At 43.2% G+C, this 23,472-nt stretch overlaps 1 protein-coding gene across 2 annotated transcripts in view; it reads right to left on the minus strand.

The window, feature by feature from the left end:
• The window catches only part of LOC306921921 (uncharacterized protein), a 66,303-nt gene that overhangs the window by 35,167 nt on the left and 7,664 nt on the right, over positions 1-23,472 (minus strand). The window contains exons 1-2 of one of the 2 annotated variants that reach the window (XM_079499238.1): positions 4,312-4,349; positions 1,890-1,967 (exon numbers count right to left, since the gene is read on the minus strand). The exons of the other annotated variant lie outside the window; for it this stretch is intronic. The gene's annotated coding sequence lies outside the window, so the exon portion shown is untranslated. Of the gene's footprint in view, positions 1-1,889; positions 1,968-4,311; positions 4,350-23,472 lie in introns of those variants that run through there. 2 annotated transcript variants of the gene reach the window in all.

The following is a 23,472-nucleotide window of genomic DNA, read 5'->3' on the forward strand; positions in this document are numbered from 1 at the left end:
GCTCTTGAGCTGCACCTGGGCAGGCCAGCAGGCAAGCGAGACCCCGCGCCGGGCAAACCAAAGCCTCCTCGCGCATCTATTTGGGAGATCTGCAGACGTGGAGAAGGCAGGTACAGTATATATGGACAAGGCAGTTTCACAACCCAGACTGGAAATAACCTAATTATCAGACCATAAATAGACTATAGCCATTGCACGAGTCATTTTGTGAATTTAGCGTAAGTTTTTGGATGATAATAATATTGTAAAACAACCCATTTAGACCTGTTATACCACCTTTACATTGTTATACCCATGCACACCACGCAGGAGGAAGGGGGGTTCCGGACGTACTTTTAGTTTCATGAGGACGATGACAGCAACACTTCTGCACTGGTGATGCTACCAAACAAAAACAACTAATCTACAATAATTAATCTACTCACATCTGATCGCGTTGCACTATTGTGCATTGTGAGCTTGCAGATCTGCTACTCTTGTGGGGGCAGGGTCCTAAAACAGCTGCGCTGCCCGTTATACTGCGTTCACACTGCAACTTCCTGACAAACGCTCTGCGTTGTCATGACAACCAGCACACTGTTCATGAGAATACGGAAGGGATTAGGTAAAGTGCCAGTCAGATGTAAACAGCTGTAGCCTACTGGAGCCCACATCCAAATCAGGTAAGGATGGCTGGCTTTGCTGTGGCTGTGTCTTGCTGTGCTGGCAGTATTTTGCCTTGAAATTCGTGAAAAATCTGCGAAGATCCGTGAAAAAAATCCCGACATTTTGGCGCGGTGTGCATGATTTGGTGCACAACACCACGTGCAAGTTTGTTGAAATCGGGACACCCCCATTTATGAAATGCCCCTGCACCCTTGGTTATACCTTTCAATGCCTGTGTCATTTTAGTTGTTGCTATACATCGCAGTTGTCAGAACTGTCTTATTTCCATATTTTTGTAAATTAAATTAACAGCCTACTTCATCATACTACAGCATCACAAAAGCATCAAAACTAGCAGATCTACTAGCTTGAGATTGCAGATCTGCTACTTTTGCTGTTTGAATCTTTTTTTCTGAAAGGCTTTTTTAGAATAAGCGCTCCCTACGTGCATGTTTCAGAAAATCACTGAGCATCAGAGCTCAATGTGCCAAGAAACGCCAAGAAACTGACATAAATATTAAAGAAGTGATGTAAATAGGATTTCAATGTCATCATCATCATTTTTCATCCGCGGTCGAGATCATGGATTTCACAATGCCACGCCAGACTTTCCAGTCCTTCATTGCCATCCCCAGTTCCTGCTTACTGATGCATGTGTCCCTAGCGATGACATCAGGGAATGACAGTTTTCTACCTCTTGTCTGCTTTGAGGCAGGATTCCAGAGAAGGGAAGATATAACCTCATTGTCAGCTCTGTAGCAGTGGCCGGCAAACTGTGTTCTTCTGGATCGGACTAGTGAAGAAACACGGGGAAGGTTGTCGTATATTAGATTAGCCTATGGGTGGCTCTTCCAAGAGAGATTTTGCGCTCTCATTAGAAGGCGGGTGAAATTTAATGAAATGAAATGTAATGTAATGGGTCTCCAGACCCAGGGGTTGTCTTTCAGATGGGTCCCAGGGACATTTTCTGAGTTATACTTCAACTACGTTAGACTACAGTACTGAGTACAGTATTGCATCCCAGGACCCCCGGAGGGTGACATGATTGCGTCCTTTCTCAATTTAGTGAGTCTACCGATGCAGGATGCAGCCTATTTGCATTTGGCCAGTCGTGCTTACATAACAAAACAATAAATACATCTTTACCAAAAAAGAAAATCTCATCAATTTAGTCACCATATAATTCCTCCCACTCCCCACGCACATTTCTGTGTTGTCACTGCTGTTATATTCTACCGACTCACCTGCCAGGGAGGAGCCCCCACCGGGAGGACGTAGAGCCTTCGCCCAACAGTCCCTGCTGACAGGTGCTGCCCCCCAGCCTATAGGAATACATGCAGTGACAATGTTCACCCTCCCCAGAACTAGCCTGGCTAATAAGCCAGACTAATATCACACAACACTGTCGCGGTATATTAGTCTGGGCTGGCTCCACTTGGATTTCATTTCCCGGGGGGCGGGTTCAAACATTTTCTCTTTGACGCAATTGGTCAGAGCTACTGTCAGTCAAAGGTCTCAAGCATTGAACGTCACTGTACCAAAGCCCGCCCATATTGCATACCGTGTCCCGATTGGCCCGACCTGTTCTCGGTTGTAGGAAAGAGGCGTGCTACTGAGCCTCGCCAGACCCTAATCCGCTGGCAGGCAATTTTCTTTTTGCCAACGGCTGATTCGGTCTGGTTTATTAACCAGGCTACCCCAGAACATGGGACTACTAGATGACCAGGGCTGAGAAACTGCTGCCGAGCGTGGCGGCAGTGGTACCACCACAGGATCACAATGGAAACAAGGCCTCAGGGCTTTTTGTGTTATGCTTTTTGCAATTTGTTAACGTTTTCAATCAATCAAACATCAGGAATCCGGAGGTTGGCTGGCCTGGTTCGAATGTGTCTTGACTGTGTGAATCATGTAATGCACACAATTACACATTGTAAAGCGTTGTTTTGGAGAAAGGCTCTATATTAATTATGCCTGGTGGTGTTGCGCACCGAAAATAGCCCAGTACAACAAGCTGCTTGCCACAAGCTCGCAGCTCTGCTACTTTTGGCCACACACGCAACACCGTCGAACGACGGAGCATACATTGGGGCATCCTGTGGTTAACAGGATAGGTGGAAACCAAGGAAGAGTGGGCATCTCGATGTTAAATTGGCTATAATGTTTGGCCCACTCTTCCTTGGTGCCCACTGCACACCTTACCCTAGCCGCAATTTGCAACTCTAGATTTTATTATAATGGGATGAATCTAGAGTTGCAATACCCTCCATTGACTACCCATTCATCCAATTTGCGTTTGGGATCTGCTTGTATTAAACAACGTTAAACTCACCAACATTGGAGCTCTAGGCCAAGCTTGAATTGTCCTCTTTCAATCTGCCGAGCTTTTGTTTCATAAAAATCCACCGTAGACATGTTATGAGAAATGAAATGAAATGAAATGAAATCTATATTTACCCAGGGTATCTGGGCTAAGCTCAAGAACTTGTTTCCAGCCAGGCCCTGCTCATAGAACACATTTCATCGTAGTGGTTGATGCCTTGTTCAAGGGCATTTCAGCGGTGGTAATTTTAACGTGTCGGACGGCTGGTTCGAACTGGGAACCTTCCGGTATCTAGACCGCGCCGCTATCCGTTCGGCCACCGCTGCCACATGAGCTAGTACTTTCTGTCAAGAAATTCTCTGCAGGTGATTCTTTGTCTCAAGGCTCATTCATAGTCTGGATTTTCGGTGGTTAGGTGACCACCGAACTACAACATGACGTCACGAGCCGCGGTGAAGAGCAAACCACAGCCCCAGCCCTTCTCTCTGTTTTTACTCACCACCGCTCAACGTTATTTCAGCTCCGGTGGTCACCTCAACACCAGAGCGGTGGTCACCTCACCACCGAAAATCCAGACTATGAATGAGCCTTTAAGTGTTGGAGTTTGGAAGCACTCGTCGTAAGTCACTGCGTACCACCCCGAGTTTCAAATTTGCACAAAATGCAGGAGGCAGCAGCGCGACCCGTTAATAAAAACGAGTGCTTCCAAACTCCAACACAGAATTTCTTGACAGAAAGTAACATGTCTATATAACATGCCTATGGTGGATTTTTATGAAACAAAAGCTCGGCAGATTGAAAGAGGATAATTCAAGCTTGGCCTAGAGCTGCAATGTTGGGGTGTTTAACGTCGTTTAATACAAGCAGATCGCAAACGCAAATTGGATGAATGGGGAGTCAATGGAGGGTATTGCAACTATAGATTCATCCCATTATAAAAATAATCTAGAGTTGCAAATTGCGGCTAACCTTACCCTGTTACCGTCCTGAAGTGTACCTCAGTTGGGTGGTGAAACTGACCCCCCTCGACCCTCTTTCTGGTGTACAGGCCCGAGCTAAAGCTAATGCCAACGCTACAACTAAACACAGGTGTGTACACACACCGCTGTTAATCACGTTATAAGACAAGCTTCATATAATCATCATGTAATGTTGTTTTGAAGACTGTCTACCGGCTATAGCTGACACGAAGCCCTGTACTACATGAATGCGACGTTTTATTCAAGGCTAACCGGCTAACAGGTTAGCAGCCATTTTGTTCGTTTCGTTTATTTACAAATATGGTTGGAGGAGCTGTGAATCACAAACGTAGAGTTGTTATAACCACACGGAGAGTTAAAATGTACCTTTGTATGTGAGGTCTAGTTTTTTTTTTTGTTATGGTAGTTTGTTATTTATTCCTCCTCGGAGAGTCTGCGGTCTGGTCTGTCCACCAACGGTCTGCTGTGGTCAGTACAGTCAGTGTTGCCAGGTTGTTGTTTTTTGTGAGAGAAATAAGCAACCAAAGGTTTATGAAAACAAACCCAAAAGGATCAACTTCTATAGGTCAGGGGGGTTGGCAACTTGGCAACTGTGATGATGTAGAAGGCCACTAACAGATTTAGACTCTAGTTTAGAATAGATCATAGCCTTATTCATAGCTCTATCTATTTTATCGATTCTGACAGATTGAAAATGTCAGAATCGATAAAATAGTCTGAAGTCTCCAGAAGGCCACATACTCTCGGGAAGAAACCTCTTATCTGCGTTTCAGAAAGCCACATTACATATACTCGGGAAGAAACCTTTTTCGAAAAATGAATGCCATACTTTGTCATTTCACACAAAAGTAGCAAAACTATAGCAGATCTACAAGCTCAAACACATTGCACTTTTACCTTAGCGCTAGGTATACTCTTGGTTGCTTGTTTTTGCAGAAAATGCAAGACTTCTGGTGATTAGTAGTTTTTGTTCCCTACCTATGTTGAATACACTTATTGTAAGTCGCTTTGGATAAAAGCGTCTGCTAAATGACTGTAATGTAATGTAATGTAATGTAATTGCAGTGTGACTTTTTCTTTGCACTATTTTTTAATTGGAGTCCTGAAAATTACTTTTATATTTAATTTAAAATACATTTAGTTATGGGAGAACGGGGTAAGATAGCCACTTTTCACATATTGGTCCTGGAAGCAAAGGTAAAATGAGATCATGATGGCAGTAAAATCTAAATTACCATTATTATTTCAGGATGTCTTCTATGACTAGCCTAAACAAAAGTGGTCATGTGGCTCAAATTGCCCCAGATAAGGGTAAGTTGATCCACGTCAAGTGCATGGTAAGTTTGATATTTTAATGTGCAAGTTTAAACTTGAACAGATGATGTATTCAAATTGTGGCTAACCTTACCCTGTTACCGTCCTGAAGTGTACCTCAGTTGGGTGGTGAAACTGACCCCCCTCGACCCTCTTTCTGGTGTACAGGCCCGAGCTAAAGCTAATGCCAACGCTACAACTAAACACAGGTGTGTACACACACACACCGCTGTTAATCACGTTATAAGATTATTATTTATTTATGTATTTGTTTATTTATTATTTAAAGTTAAACTATATAGCCAATTAAATAACGTTTGTTATTCAGAACCTTTTACTATTTACTACAACATGTATGATAGGCCTATTACATTTTAGACCTGGGTAAATGTTGCTTCTATCATGTTATATGTCATGACATGTTACTGTGTCAAGCTTGCAATGTAATGCATTGAGTACCTAACACCCAATGCATTGCATTGTGAGTTTGTGACGCGTTGGGAGCTTGTAGATCGAAAGCCGCTTATAATAATCAGACATGGCAACACAGAGTACAGGCTCAGGATGCTTAATCGAGAGCAGACTGAATGAATAAAATGAACGGGCAGACAAGAAGACTACATCGAGTACCGAAAGGGAAAAATACAATAAAATAATTCGGTTTTGATCACGAATTTACCAGGAAACTAGGAAGCAATATAATTAAATATTTTTGGCTTTTTCATAATATGGAATCTACCAGGAAATATGGTGATCAGAAATATAGTTAGCAGTATTTAGATTTTAGAAGAGGAGGCTATGTTATTATAACACTTGTAGGCTAGATGAAACCCTACTACGAAACTAGATGACAAACTAGATAAAGTGCCCCTTGGGGCGGCGCTATAATAGGCCAAGCTGAAAAGGGTGCCATTTCTTCTTAGTTCTTACGCCTTGGATGGCAATTGGATGATTTGAGGCATTTTGTTCCAAAAATGTGTTTTGCAAAAATCCACCTGTTGGTGGCGCTATAACAGGCCAATGTGAAAATGGTGGGATATATTCCTCAGCCTAGTAGGAAAGTCTGTGAAAGATTTCATGTAAATTGCACGCTGTGTTCATGATTTGAGGATTTTTGTTCAAAATCCTTGTCCTTTGTCCAATCCTGCAAACTTTGAAAGCCAATGTTAGCCAATTATAGGATGGAATATGAAATATCGGAGAGATCCGTCTTGAACACATGACCATAGAGATAGTGTGTAACGATTTGCGGGATTTTTGGACAGAATCTGGAGGAGTTTATATGAAAAAAATGTTTTTCAAAAGTCGGCCTCCTGGTGGCGCTATAACAGGCCGTTCTGGAAGAATTGGGGCAGAGGTTCATCGTTGGCATCCAGGGAGTGTGCGTGCAAAATTTGGCACCAACCGGTTAATAATGGTAGGGTCTTTTTCGCAGTTAAGTGAGCCTGGGACCGAGGCTAGGGTCACACAAGAAACCCCTATAAAAAGATTGCCCAATAGGCCTATCTCACAGAATTTCCCCGCCCCCTTTTTACACCCCCTTTCGGGGCTAGTGGTGATAGCGTGACGTCACTCCATAGACACTACATGTTAACGGAGGTTATTTAAGAAGTCTATAACTTTTGTTTTCTCAAGGTAAGGTTTGTTCTATCTGTTCGAGCTGATTTACCATCTTGTTTGCTTCATAATAATATTGGTCTGTCACATTTTTACATTAGGAAATGTACTTAGATTCTCCAGAGAAAAAAACGTGTAAATGCTAATGTTAAATGACACCACTATCTACCGGAAGGGGGCGTGGAAAGGGGGCTGTGAGATAGGCCTATACTAACAGCCGGTCAGCAAGTGGATTCATGTATGTATGTATATAGACAATATTTTAGGCCAATAAAAAAGAAGCCTGTCGGCTGCCGGACTACAATACCATACATTATTTATGACTGCAGCCATATTGTCAATATAGAAATGAAAGTTCAAACTGACCATATGTGCTCACATTGCTTAAAAAGCAATCTTTTTGCCATAACAGTCGGATGTCACTGTAAAAGTCACAGTAAAACTCATTTTTAGGTGGCGTCCATTTTGGAAATATGCTAATTAGGGGTCCAGGCACACCCAATCATAAAGATAAGTATTCCAATGAGTTTCTCATGCTCATAAATTATGAAATAGTTACCAAGTTTGCATTTCTATCCCATCTGGTTCAAAAGCTATCACCAAAGGTACTTTCTGATGGGGGCCAATATTGAGGCGGCCATATTGGATTTCCAGCAGCAAGATGACCGATTGACCGGGTTGTCCATATAGGTTGTGTTCCTACTGGTTCATAGATATTATTTCTGGTGGCCAACCTTTTATAGCAGGGCAAATGAAGAAATCTAAAAAAGGGGGTTCCCCAATGTGGGAAATTAGCATTTTTACGTGATATATCATGTAAAAATGTGAAATACCCTCCCATATATGCCTCATATAGATTGTAATCAGCTCCATTGGATTACTTGCCCCCAAAAATGTAGATTTAACTGCAATCTTGATTTTAGGTCTAGGAGGCGAGATATTGAGAAATTCGTTTTTGAAAGTAGCCATTTTTAAAGCTCCAAGATGGCTGCTTTACCGACCTCGAAAAAAGAATTCTGATTCGTTAGGCTATAAGGTTTCCAAAAATATATAGTTTTAAAAATCTTCGTCTTAAGCCTACAAACTCATATGGCTGAACATAGGGAACTGGACTAGAAGCGCGAGAAATAAGAGAAAGTGTACAGAGTGAGTGTGACTGAGGCCATCATGTGATACTGACATAGACTATACTGCAAATGTCCCTGTGCGCTTACTAAACCTCTTTGAAAATAGCCGATCTGCTGAAAATAGCCGATCTACAAACTCCAACCTTGTAGATCTGCTATTTTTGGGTAAAGTTATCCTCAGAATAGGGATGCTATAGCGTTCAAGTGGTTAAACAAATAGACTATCTATCACACACAAAGATGTAGCGGCCACACTGTAATGACTCTGAGGCCCCATGGGGTAGCCCTATCCCGTAGCCCCTGTTCATTGAAGACCCTGGTCAAGTACATAATGTATTTTATTAAATTACCAATAGAAACCAAACCTGACTCAGGTTGACTCCTAACGTCCCTGCTATACAATATACTTAGGCCATCTGCCAGAACCCAGAATCTCATGAAAAGGAATCGATTCTGGTGCCAAATTCTAATGATGATTTTTATGTTCCCACATGCCCAATGGTATCATTTAAGCCCTGCAGGTAGCACTACCAACTCAGCTTTCTAACTGTTACCACCACTTTTATATGAGAAATATCCAAAATGCTATTTTTTTTTAATTCATTTTCATATCATATCCTTATAAAACATTGTAATATGAATGCCACATGGAAATACAAAAAGTTGTTTACCGATAATAAAGTTTAATCCCAAAGCTACACTGCCCTCTACAGGTTGAAGACATGGGGTGGGGGGGACTCAGAACTTTTTTTTTTACAGGGGCCAGTTTCGAATTGTAGCCGTCCGTAGGTGCTCTTTGAGTGCGGTTTTGAAGGAGTAAAGGGATTCACATTTCTTAATGGCTGTTCGTAGGGTGTTCAACATTTTAGTCGCATAGGAGCTAAATTATTTAATTTAGCCGAATCTGGGTTGGACGTGGTTTGTTGAACTCCCTCTGGTGTTGTGCGTGTGGACTTTAATGACAATAAGGTCTAAAGTATTTAGACAGGTGGGTATCATGGTGGTGTAGCGAATCTTGTAGACCAGGCCCATTGCAAGATTTTTTACTCTGTCGTCCACCCTAAGCCGTTCCAGCCTATCAAAATGGGCAGGCGTGACTCGTGAGGCACACAATAGAGGCATTTAGCAGTTGTTCTTAATCCAGAGCGATTTACTGTAAGCAGGGTAAATAGGAGGCAAATGCATAGAAAATAGAAATACAGCATATAGGAAACAAAGAACCTATCACCAGTAGCAGTATAATTTATATATGCCTATATATATACACACAAAAATCTATACATTGAATATACTCACTTGACTAAAGGATGCCAGGTCTACAAATGAACCTGGCATCTATCTACATAACATGTAGGCTACCGGTAAATAACATTATAGCCTTTGCACACACACACACGCACGCACGCACGCACGCACACACGCACGCACTCACACGCACACACGCGCATGCGTGCTTGCATGTGTAAGAACTCCCCTGCCTGGGTATCCTCTTTCAAATAACCTAACCCCCACAGGGGTCAGAGGCGCCCCGTCACCCGTGCTCCCCACCAGACACTCTGTTATTCTAATGGTTATTTACTGAGTCAGTCAGTCAGTCAGTCAGTCAGTCTGTCTGTCTGTCTGTCTGTCTGTCTGTCTGTCTGTCTGTCTGTCTGTCTGTCTGTCTGTCTGTCTGTCTGTCTGCCTGCCTGCCTGCCTGCCTGCCTGCCTGCCTGCCTGCATGCCTGCCTGCCTGCATGGCTGGCTAGGCCAGGAGTAAACGGAGACGGCTGCTAGCTAGTTATCTAGCATCAAATGACAGCCAGGCGTGGAGAATAAATGAGGGAGAGAATGTGTGCAAGAGTGGCTGGTGAGTGAAATATCCATGGACATACAGTATGTGTGAATGTGCATGTTTGGAAGCGCGACAGAGAAATAAGAGAAAGTGTACAGAGTGAGTGAGTGTGACTGTGTTGTGAGACTGAGGCCATCATGTGACACTGACCTATAGACTACTGCAAATGTCCCTGTGCGCTATAACGAGAACAATAATGTATACTTTTGTGTGTGTGTGTGTGTGTGTGTGTGTGTGTGTGTGTGTGTGTGTGTGTGTGTGTATGCGTGTGCGTGCGTGCGTGCGTGCGTGTGTGTGTGTGTGAGAGAGGGGGGGACCTTTTGGCATCACATTGCCATTAACATGTACCTTGCTTGTGTCCAAATAGTATCCAAATGTATGTAAAACTATGCAGATTATATTCCTACCTTGTAGGCTATCTGTTTTCCCCATTTGTAGAATGCATGGACATTTTCAGTCAGCTACGAAAATAGGCCTATACTGTATCTCTTTCAGCAAAGGCAAAAGGTTGATGACATATTTCAATTATCATTTGGCATTATCATATCATATCATATCATATCATATCATATCATATCATATCATATCATATCATATCATATCATATCATATCATTATCCTCTCTCTCTCTCTCTCTCTCTCTCTCTCTCTCTCTCTCTCTCTCTCTCTCTCTCTGTCTCTCTCTCTCTCTCTCTTAGCTGACATCACTACTATCTAATTTCAGTGCCATTGATCTCTTTCGATCTAAGTGACCCTGCCACATGTTAAATGATCATACCAGCCTTTTTGACATGTAGTCAAAAAGTCACTTTAACTCATTACACTTGGGTTCAGAGGTCAAAACCATGCAAGCTTGCGATCTTTTTCTCTTTTTGGGGGTCAAATTTCTAGACTTTCCACAGACTAATGAAGGACCCAATATGAGCTATTTTTGGCCTCCAAAAGCAAGGATTTGAGTTAAAAATGTGCAGATGTGACAAGCTCATATCGAGGCATGAATTGACACTATGAGTTGTTATTTTTGCTGGTACCAGCTCAGAATACTAGTCTGGAACACCTCCCAAAAGTCGAGAAAGGAAGCTGTCATCTGTTTCCGTTCATGGAAAAAAAAAAATATGTATTTTTTACTGTATATAGGATTTTTTCTATTTTTCTGATTTAGGACAAATTTAGCGCGACTGCAAAGACAAAACGGAACCGGGGAGGAGGCAGGACATCCACTTTACTCCCGGATAATTTTCAGAGCTTCTGTGAGACGACTGTGAGACGGAAGCATTTGAAAATTGTGGGAGTCAACCAGGCATGGAATTTTGTCATTTTAGAGGCCAGTTGGTCTTTAGTGTTGACAATTGTTTACGGCAGAAAGGCCAAATGCCAGGGCAGCCAGGAAGGCCATCAAATAAAACAATGATTTTAAGTCCACAAAATTATTAATTTAACTTAAAGTTAAGGATGGTTTAATTATAATATAGTGAAATAACAGTATAACTATCAGCGAAATATAACCCATTTATTTCACAACTTGTCAATATTTGTCAGATTCAGCCCTGGACGTCACTGACTGACTGTCATGTAATGTGCAGTATAAAGAGAAAGTTGAGTTGTATAGAGTCACCCAGTAAACATTTGCTTTATTTATAAGATTCACAGAAATGTAAATTCACAAATACACTTTAAAGATATTTAAAATACAACTTTTCCAATGTGCAGTCAGTTATACAGACTCTCAGTAGCATATGAAGATCGTGGGAGAGCTGGCGTGAGGTTAAACTAACTAACATAGATCATATTTTTTATAATATAGCACATACTTCACCCGTGTTGAACTCAAGTGAAGAAGATCAGATGAAGGTTACTGTATGGACAGAACATAAAATGGCCAGCTGCCACTGTCACATCTCTTCAAACACTCTCCTCTATTGACACCAATAAACTATTAGTGTGTGTGTGTGTGTGTGTGTGTGTGTGTGTGTGTGTGTGTGTGTGTGTGTGTGTGTGTGTGTGTGTGTGTGTGTGTGTGTACAGTATATGCATGCACACACAGGTCACAGGAAGTCTCAGTTTATGTCAGATCATGAAGGGGCCGACTTTAGGACGGTACCCGCCCCCCCCGAACCTTAAATGACGTCACATTGTAGGCTCTACGGAGCCGAACAGACTTTTATTCGGCTCTAAAATAGGAGTATGAATCGCGCCTTAGCCCTGTGCCACCTGAGTCTCTAATCTCGGTCAATCTGAAACCTGAACACAGGGTTCCCCCTGACTCAGCCACATAGCATCCAGGAGAAACATTCCAGTGAGACATGGATGGCTTCATTCAAGTTCGAATGTTGCGCTGAAAGGTCACACTTACGCAGGGGTTCCAAATAATGTGTCAGCTCCAGAGCCAAATTAGCACAAATACGTCATGAATCGTCATGAATGAACAACATAATATTCCCTATAATATAAAAAATGGCCAATCTGCAAGCTCACTCATAACGTGTCGACACTCGCATAGAGTTGATTCTTTTTGCTGGGGAACAAAACCTCAAAGTGTTACCTTCAAAATGAGACCATGCCCAATGCATTTATTCCAAATGGTTCTAATCTAGAACAACAATCAAATGACTTTGGGTATGCTATGCTGTGTATCTGCATTTTCATTTGCATTTTTCACAACCCCTCAGCAACTTAATAGCTGGAAAATGGAAATCAAGAGTTTACATAGTACACATACTGTAGTACATGCATACACTTTCCTTAATGATATCGGTTTTTATCGGTTTCAGAATTGATTTATGATGTATTATCTCTATTATTAAGGTTAGCGGTAGCGATCAATTTGTACTGGGGGTGGGGAGGGGGTCGCCAAAGCATTTCCTGGGGTCCCCAGCCAAAAATGCTGAGCAAGGCAGGGCTTAACTGACACCAGTTAAGCCCCAGTACCTGAGTCAACTGTTCTATAGTTTGTGATTTGTGAACTGATAAGATTGGAACTCCGTCCGTCCGCCCGTCCGCCCGTCCGCCCGTCCGTCCGTCCGTCCATCCATCCATCCATCCATCCATCCATCCATCCATCCATCCATCCATCCATTATATTATTACACAGTATTACACACACACACACACACACACACACACACACACACACACACACGTTACACAGTATTACACACACACACACACACACACATACACGTATGCAAGCACCCACGCACCCGCGCGCACGCACGCACGCACGCACGCACGCACGCACGCACACTTAACTCGTGCATACCAAACACACATGCATACATATGCCAGTACATATTCCACACTGATGTTAACTCCACCTATAAATACTGTTGAGTGTTGACGAACAAAGAGATTGACCCTGCCGCCCTGTTACCTCTGTCCATCGCACCGGACACACCATGTAACAGCAAGACAAATTGACTTGAGTAATATATGACCTACTGTATTACTTGTTACTTTAAAAAGTAATTGTATTACTTTACATATTACTCCCTGCCAAAAGTAGCTTGTTACTTATTACTTTACTTTATTTTACTCGCCCCCAGTGATTCTCAAAAGTCTTACTTTGCATTTTCAACATTAGTAATTGTTTAGCTTTCTCCGTTTATGCTACATTGTATATGACATGATGGGTCCATTTAGTTCCATTTGTAATGAAATAAATTAACACTCTTTTACTATATGAATTCGTAACTTACAGACTAAATGAAAAACACTATAGGCTCAAACTGATAATGAGACACAATCTTTGATCAACTTCAACTTCTGTTGTTTATTAAAGCAGTCTCACATTTCTCTCTTTCTACAATTACTACACCGGTCATCAAATTATTGGCTGTGGAATGTGACAAAAACTAAACAAATCTCCATGAATTTGAGGATTCATGATAGAAAAATAGTAATTTCTTTTGGTTTGGGTGACCTACTCCGTAAGTGAGAAACTGGTGGAATTTTCAGCACAGTATGACACTTGACTTGCTTCCAACTCGGACACACTAGACTAAACCAACGCACTCACGTGGTGGCACTGACACGCATTAATACCGGTACATGATGTCCACCGTTAAATGTAATGTCACAACACAGACTGGTGGTATCAGTATGCCTTGTAAAGTTAGGCCTGCATGCATGCTGCTTTAGGTGTTAGGTGTTCAGTTAGTTTACTCAATCAATCACGCGGCAGTGACAGCTCAAGGTTGTTTATTGTGAATTTACTGGCCACTTCATTGGGGTTGCTGTGGGTTCCTTGCAATCCACCTGTTATTTTTGAGTGGTGCAACCACTCCATTAAGTAGCTATGTGTGTCCTTGGGTCCCTGGGTCTGTCCCTGTGTCCGAGCACGAAAACAGCGTTTGGTTGGTTTTCACAACCAAGTGTCACTGTTGCACAGCCTAACACGCACGCACACACGCACGCACGCACGCACACACGCACGCACGCACGCACGCACGCACGCACGCACGCACGCACGCACGCACGCACGCACACACACACACACACACACACACATACACACATATTAACTGTATGATGATTTGAGGTGTTACAGTACAGTACAGTGACAGTTCAGTACAGTACAGTAGAGGGACCACCTGGGGACCCCCACACGGTAACTCTCTCATTTCTCAACCGTTTTGGACGCGGGGCAGCTTGCCGGAATGAGCCTGGCCCCCTGGCCCCTGGGACCCCCCCCCCCCCCCCCGGGGACTCCCCGGGGACCCCCGGAGACCCCCACATGGTAACTCTCTCATTTCTCTACCGTTTCGGACGTGGGGTGGCTCGCCGGAACCCGGCCGGCACCCTGGCCGCATTCCTGTGGCTCTGGAACTTCCGGGACCCCCCTGGGGACCCCCACACGGAGTTGCACCACTCACTTCACACGAGTGGGATTTTAACCTTTATTTGCTCAAGGGGAGAGGTTCACCAAGCACCCTGAGGCCCTTTCTGAAACCAGTCCCTTGACTTGAAGTGCTCTCGGGAGGTTCCCTCGTCAGAAAGTGCCCCTCCATCTGAATCAAGTTCCCTTGATTAGGGTGCTGGGTATAAAAAACTGTTTGGAAATACACTCGCCCTCCTTGTGCAGAAACAGGAAACAGACACCATTCGTTGCCATGGTTACCATCACGCAATTGTGTTACCTGTTATTTTGTTTGTACAGTTATATTGCATTGCATCGTGTACAGTATGTTTGTGACATGTGGATTTCATTAATATGGAAAAAGGAAATACAGCGTGACTGTCAAAAATGACATGTTGTTTGTGTGGTTTCATAACTTTCATTCATAGTTTTTTTCACGGTGGGGTAAATAAAGAGCCCTTGTGAACATCAGTTGGAGTGTTGTCTATTCTGCATCAGATGAAGATTGTTTAGGAGGAGTTTATTTATCATTTATTTGTGGTGGTACTTACATTTGTAGGTTGCGTTTTCCATGTGGACAGAGAACAGGGCTGCACAAGGCAATCGAGTCTAGATCGGCACAGACTCGCTCTTGAGGGCTTTATAAGCCACTTCCACTCAAGGCTGCTTGGTTTCGGACGACACTTAATATGGCGCAGCCTCGCGTGAACGCGCATATCGAGGGCAAGTGTGTAGAGCGAGTGACGAGGAGCTGGTTTCAGAAAGGGGGTGATTCTCTTCAGCGAGGGTTTACTTGAGGATCATGGTTCAAATCCCATTTTTCGCTCTGCTCAAGTCCCTGATACTAGTGTAAAGTCCAAGCAACACTGTACCTAAATCTCTGTTAGTGTATAACATGTATGAGCCAATATGAAGGAACAATGGGCCTCATGCGCCAACCGTTCTTAAGAAGTTCTTAAGAGGAAATTTGTTCTTAGACCCACTTAGGAAGTTTTTAAGAAGGTTTTGGGATCCCTCAATATTTTCTTAGCTGTGATTTGTTCGTAGGTAAGAACAGAATCTACGCACACTGTGGAGCACTCTTAGGGTTCCTTTTTCGTTCTTAAGTGCAATCTGAAAACATAAAGGAAAAACAGCGCCATCTGCATGATGCTCAAAGTTTGGTCTGAGGACCTCAAGGAGTCCTTGAGGAAGTTCCAGGCAGTCCACAGCAAAATATGGAACATTTTACCACTTTAATCCCATTTTATACTTTGAAAATAGCCAATCTACAAGCTCACAAACGCGTCCCATTACTGCCCATTTTGAGCTTGTAGATCGGCTATTTTCGAAACATTTTGATAAATCTTCAAAACATTTCCCTAGCAGAAAATATTTTCATATGTGCGTCTGCAGAATGCATGTCAATTTGGGGGTCCTTGACATGAAAATGTTTGAGAACCACTGGTTTAGAGTTTACAACCCAACCCAAACAAACGCACCATACCCACCACATAACCCCCACCCCACCCACCATCACCCCCCCCCCCCTCCCCAAGTTGACTATTGTGAGATAAATAATAAAATACATTCATGAATATTGAAAATATTTAAATATTGAAAATATGAAAATGTCTGTTCACTTCAGTACCTCCACAGTATTATTGATTTTTAATGTTTGGAGTCTGGTGTTCCACCATATTTAGACTTTAGTTTAGGTATTCTTGACTTCACTCAACTTTATTTCTATGTGTGAGGTCCTGTGATTTATGTGTGCTGCAATCACACACAGGTGTGACTGCAGGCAAGGCCATGGAGTCATGCAAAACCACACCCACCTGGGTGAACACAGGTAGGAAAGTGAATTCCCAATGCCTTATATGGGATTGGTGGGGCGGTTCCCTATGGTAATTATGATGCTAATTAGGATATGTGGGGCGTCTACCTATGATAATTTGAATGAACTGGCACACCCCTTCAAGTTACGAGGATTTGGATTCATCATCATAAGAACATGCTTACGAACAATTCTGCCTACTTAAGAACGTTTCATGAATCTGACTGGACTTCTCTTAGGAATTCACTTAGGAATAAATGTAAGAGGAAAAGTTAGGAACTTATTGGCGCATGAGGCCCAATGTGGATAGGTTAAGCAACGATAATGTGACATAACATGACAGGGGCGATTGATTACATTAATATCAAATATCATATTGAATCGAGTCGACTTAAAATCTTTCTGAGGTGAAACACTATAGCCAGAGTAGATGTTAAAATGAGCCCAAAAGTGTTTTAAAATAAAATGCCCCAATTCTTTGAGACACATTATGGGTAGACTATTTTGGGGCGTGGCCGGATCCGCCATTCCTTCATGGAGTCAAGGTAGATGGAATGGAGGTAAGGTCACCAACGTCATTTTCGCTATCATGCAATTCCAGACGGCAGATTCGGCACACCATGGGAGCCAAACTACACCCGGAAGTTTGGTGGAATGCATTGGAGTCAATTAAGAGCCCAGTGACCAGCTCATGAACAAACACTATTTCTGAATAACTGAGACCTTTTGTAAAGTAATCGCTTCTGGAAAATAACAGAAGACATATAACACATTATTGTCTGCTGTGTTGCTTTTCGATGTGTACACGCTCTAAAGAGCAAAAAGTACGTTTCTGAACATACCAACTTTTGCGAGACTGTCCGCCGTTTCCTGTCTGACAGCCAAATCTTGCAAGACCTCCGAGACAGAAAATATACCTGGTGCTGTTTAGATCTGATGGATATTTTATAGACATGGACACGTATATATCAATCAGTTGATATTTTAATAGACAGTTGACACACAGTGTCAGTTTGCACAGGACACAAGAGGAGCTCTGTAAGTTGAGACTTGGTGACTAGCACAGAGTAAAAACGGCTTAGAGCTATTTACAGCCAGTCTGTAAAAACAAAGCCTTTTGTTAAGAATGCGGCCAGGCACCCCAGGGGGTCTGGGTGCTGTTTCTAATCTTGCTTAGTGCGTGTGGCAGAGAGCTTCCTGCTCTCTGCTCCAGAATTGACATGAATCTACACTGTGTATTTGTGCTTAATCATTTAGACTGGTTAACAATATAGTTTGAACTATTTCATTACATGTGTTCGGCATACTTCATATATAGTATAGATATTGAATTAGTCTTATTTGGTATAAAACTTATAGAGTGACACATGAGCTGAATGCCATGGGTCCCTCCTCCTTCACCGGAAGATCCTGTGAGTTTCTAGGGAGGCGGGACTTAGGAGTTAGTAAATACTGTAGACGCTGTGAAACTAGCAGAGTCCACACTGATTAGCTATGATGTGACTTCATGTATTCCACGGGGCCTTCCGCCCGTGGAAAGCCTTGTAACTGAGTGAACTCTGTTCAATAAAGCTGATCAGAATATGACGACAACCTGCTTGACTTCCTTTCTTCCACCTCGACGACCATCACTGCTAAAGACACAATTTGGGTAACTTGGTGCTAAATATACATCATAAATGGCGCCCAATGGACTGGAGGAATGATGGTGTAGTTTCTATGCCACGCTGAACGGACCTGCGACCTGCTGGGGGTCACTTTTGTGGCTCTGTGTCGTGGCGGTGATGGGGTGATCGAGGTGAGTTGGGGTGAAGAGGGGGGTCGTCTGCTCAGTGACAACGCGTGTTTTCATTCACCATTGTTTTATTTTTTCTGTAAACGCCAGGCGGGCTAGTCATAAACTTGTCTTTATCCCTTTATCTCGCATTTTTTACGACAATTAAGTACTTTCCTACTTTTTGATAGTCCGTCGTCAAGTGATGGCTGTCATGAAGCATTCCTGGCCAATGTGCGGAAGATGTGGGTTTTTTAAATCTATGTAATTATTACCTTCTGCTTCGAATAGAAGCGTGTGTTCAGAGTAGCGTGCCTTATAGGTTAAGGCAGTTGCAAACTGGACGCGTTTTTCGGGAAACCGGGAGGCGCGCCTGGTGTGCGATTGTCTTTCATGTCCACGTTCTGTTTGCGTGGCTGCCCTCATATTAAATGGAAGTGCACAATATTTGGACGGTTTTGTGCGTTCCTGAGGGCAAGCCGAAAGTGTTTAGTGGGAAAACTGAGGCCCCACGTTGCTGGGTGTATGGAATAGGAGTCTGCTTTTGGATTATTAATATTAATATTTATTAATATTATTCTTCTGAGATTGTTGTCGGATTACGCAAGGCCCAGTAAGACGAGCCGGCGAGCGTATTGCAAAACCGAGATTTTGTGACGTATATATATATACGATGCATATGTGCGCGCACTGCTGTGTACGTGTGTTTTTTTTTGCTTACATTGCTGCTGGGGAGATGTGCCTGCATTTATGGTGTTTGTTTGGTTATGATCACTTTGTGCTGGCACTATTTCCTCCTGGCGGTGATTTGTGGAAAAACACGGGTGTACGTTTAAATGTTTTACACCTTCGTATAAGTGGGGGTGGGGGGTCTCTGCTCGACGGGGTATGGGGTCCTTTGTTTAAGAAAAGTACAGGGGCTTTTGCTGAAACATCGCGTGGGTCTGTGTGGAGCGCTTTATTCTGGGATTAGATGAGTATTTCTCTTGTATAAGGGCTAGTCTTTTTTGAGCAGCGCTACACACAGATGCGTGGGATGTGATGGCAGAGTCGTATTTCCTTTGTTCTGTGGACAAGGGTCTGGACAGGTAAAGTGTGGCGATGTTATGTTGTTGCTACACTTTTGCCAATGATTTGTCGTCAGCGTACTGCTTTCCACGTTTGGGCGTATTGTTTTGGGGGAGTGGGTAACCTATGTGAGGAGCAAGTGTTTCCAGGAATCGGATCTTTTTTCGCTTTTTAAATGTTTCTGCATTACTAAACGTGCGTCTTACATTCGATTTGGTTACGCTTTGCTTTTCATTGTGTTTATGGTTGCTCTTCCTGTGAGGCCTGAGTGGGACGTGCAGCGTGCTGATTTATTTTTGCTGTTTGTATCATTTGGGTGACGCTCATATTGGATGTGCTCATCTTGTTGTTAATATCTCTTCGTGGCCATTTTGGTTTTCCCAGTGGCATTGCGGCTCTTTGAGTACTGGCTATCCGACGGCCGTACTGTCTTTGTTCCCGTTCGGGAGCGTTTCTTTATTTTTTACAGTCTCTTCAGACTTCCGGTATGTGATGCGGACTGTTTATGCTTTTTATTTTTCACTTTCCATTACAGGGAATGTGGGGAAGTAGAATGCTTGAACTAGGAGCGTTGTTTCTAAACTTGAGCTGGTTTTCTGTCAGCAGCTCTGGCTAAAGTTGTTCCCTTACGCCCGCTGCGTGCGTGCGCGTGTGCGTGTGGGTGTGCGCTCTTTCGGCGCTGTTTTGTTTTCTTTGGGGACTTTGAGTGACAGTTTATCTTTGGCTTGACAAAGCCTATGGTTTTGGCGTGCGTGCGTGCGTGCATGTGCCTTGAGTGCGTGGTACGTCTGTGATATGGTACGTCTGTGATATGCGTGTGTCAGTTGATTTGTTCTGCTGACTGTGGAACTGTACTGTACGTGTGTACTTGTGGATGGTTGTTTATGGTGCGTGCGTGCCTGCCTTGCTTGGGTGCGTCTGATGAGTGCGTGATGGGAGTGTGTGTGTGTCGGTTGATTTGTTCCACTGACTGTATGACTGTACTGAGAGTGATGTTATGGATGGCGTAGCACTGTTTTCTGTGATGATCTGTTTCTTGTCATGAGCCATGTTGGTCATGGCTCAGGGGGGAGTATAGGTTAATACATTTATGAACAAACTAGATAAATGAACGAAATTAATAGGAGGTTAACAAATAAACTGGATGCATGAACTAAATTAGATAAGGGAACTATAATATGGCTATTCATGTACATTAGAGTGTACACATATAAAGGAGTGTGAAATGATATTTGAGAAATTATTTAAAGTGCATTTATGGACAATTTCTGTGTTAAAATGTGGGGCTAAGAGTAACCACTGGGCATATAGTAACCACGATAGCGAGTCTATTAACTTCACTGTAGGAATACGGTGTGGGGTTAGGCCCTGGTGAACGTAGTAGCTATAATGATAGGGTGTTACCTCATTTTTTATCAGAGACTGTTCAAAGGTAGATTGACTTTTTTCTTAAATGAATAATATAGATATTACAGTAGGGAGGTTCATTTAAATTTTGACGGAGACAACAGCTCAGTCTATTTTTGTTGTCTTGTGCTCAAAAACTCAGAGTTTGAGGACAATTAAGGTTTAAAAAGGTGGGTTCAATTTGGGGGTCCGAATAAAATTTAGAAGGTAAATGAGAAATGCATCTCTCAGTGGAAATGGTTACATTTAGGTAAAAGTTAGGTATAGGTTAATAAGGGATTGTTAAAAACACAGTTCTCATTAGTAAAATTTATATATAGTCTGCGTGAGTAATTTGATTCTGGGACAAAAACAGTTGCTTAGGGTGAACTCAGTATGGGGTTGGTTGTATGCAAATGAGTGTGTGGGTGATGGGGTAACTATTCCCCCATGTGTGTGTGTGTGTGTGTGTGAGATTGTGTCACGGAGTGAGAGAGTCGAGGGGGGTCCTTCTCCTATTGCAATGGAAGTCAAAAATTACTTCCACCTTGTTTGTTTGAGTGCATGAGTGAGTGAAACGAGGGGGGTCCCTCTCCCCTCGCAGTGGTAGAGAGATTACTTCTGCCCTGTTCGACTGTGTGAAGTGAGTGAGTTTGAAGGGTTGGAAAGTAATACTACTAAAACAGTGGTAGTATTTTTGAATCAACTCTGTATGAGAGTGTGTACAGGCCAGGGAACTTCTCATTGAAAAAAGGCATAGCAATGGTAGACTTGTCTACGGTTGATCTTTTTTATTTTGGTGGTGGATATGGTTTGGTACACCTTGAGTGTCAGAAGAAACGTACAGTATGTTTGCCAGGCCATATGAAGCTTGAGTTTGGGGTAGACACCAGCCAGGGGTTTCAATGAGAAGGTCACACAAGCCTGAGAGTGTTTGTGGTGTGAATGAAATCGAGAATTGATTGAGAATAATGTATGTGTGAGTGAATGAATGATTGAATGTACTTCATACTAGACTTACTTAATTCAAGAAGGTTCTAGCTATGTCCGGTGAAATATTGCTAGTAGGAGCCATTCTAAAAGTGATAGTTAAATGAGTAAATACATACAGAGCTACGTGTGAGGAATTGCAATGACCATTTTAGCATGCTCTGACGGAATGTGCTTTTAGGGAAAGAGGGGGAGAGAGCTAAAATCCCTTCTCACCCTAAATAGTTTTAAGATAGAGAGCTTTAGGGCCAGGTGTGGACATCCTGTCCCTTCCTTATCTCCTATCACTGTCTGTTTTAAAAGACCCACTGAGCTGTCCTGCAGGCAGCTATTTATTGGGGGTGCTATTTAGAGAAACAGATGGGACAGTGTTTGAAGAAGGAGTGAAGAGTGACTGATTGACCAGTGGCATGCAATGACATGAACACGATGTGATGTTGGCTTTTCGGAGTCTGATGTCAACCGTAGATCGCAATTAAGGACTACATTTTTACGGGTGTATTATGGTGTGAATTTTAAGTATTGGTTTTAGTCAAAAGTGTCTGTTTGTGTGTAGGGTGATGAAGGCGGCGGCTAACAGCCTTACTACATAACGGTGATCACAGGAATTCGCAACCCTGTGTTCTGAGCACGACTAGCTGGTAGCATTGCGGAGGGGGAGTTGACCCATATCTCTAGGAGTGGAGGTTTCAGCCGAGGGATGATCACCCACGGTTGAACCTTTTAGGGTTAAAGCAAGCCAGCCCCTCAGCTCAAAACACCTGTCCATCAAAAGCAAAAGAGAATGAGATTAATGCCAGAGAGGTCATCTTAGTGACCAGTAGCTTGTAGTGTCATCAATATCCTAAGAAATGATTGGGGATATTTGTAGTGGGAGCCTGCATTTCTTCCTTTAATAGGTGTGGAGGAGAGGAGTCCATCCATGGATTCCTGAAGGTGTCGAAAGTGACATCTGACTGCACCCAGAGGATCACGGGGAGACCACCAGGTCTCCAAGATGTCAACGGTGACATCTGAACAGCGCCTACAGGAGGTCATCCCGAGGGCAGAGAGTCCAGGGGGGTGTCTGCAGGCAGCTGTGACAACAGCAACAGAGGAGCTCCTAACTCAGCTTCTACCGTCGGAAATCAACAGCAGGTGACTTTCACAGACCTGTGTTCGCTACCGGAGGTGTTGGATCGAACACTATTTCTGCGGCTACGGCCCACGGGCCGGTGCCAACTGGTTATCCTTCTGCACTAGGAGGGAGGAGAGGTCCAAGGGAGGCTACGGCCCACGGGCCGGTGCCAACTGGTTCTCCTTCTGCACTAGGAGGGAGGAGAGGTCCAAGGGAGACCGTTCCAATGTTCGTATACAATGGAGAAGAGGAGCGTTCCTGCTACAGGAGCGTTTCAATGCTTTTGCTGTCATGATTGACATGGCTAAGCAATAAGCTGTCTACTAAGAGCCTTGTGATTGCTCAAGGAGAATCTGCAGTCCACTCGAGCCTTGTGATGCTCAAAGGAAGTTCTACTGCTGACTGCAGTTAAGCTGTGGTTCACGTGTGTGCTGAAGCATATGGTGACAACGGTCTGCTTCAAACCTACAGATCTGAGAGCTATGTGCTAGCTCTGAGAATCAAGAAGGATGTTCCAAGCGTTTTTATTCTATAGGCGAAAAAATAATTGTGGGAACCGTTTCCTACTGCGCGTTGAACGTCTGAACAATTTGCGTCATGGAAAGAAAATCGTGGTTCATCTGAATTGT

Source organism: Electrona antarctica (genome assembly GCF_951216825.1).
Source record: "Electrona antarctica genome assembly, chromosome: 4".
Classification (NCBI taxonomy): Eukaryota; Metazoa; Chordata; class Actinopteri; order Myctophiformes; family Myctophidae; genus Electrona; species Electrona antarctica.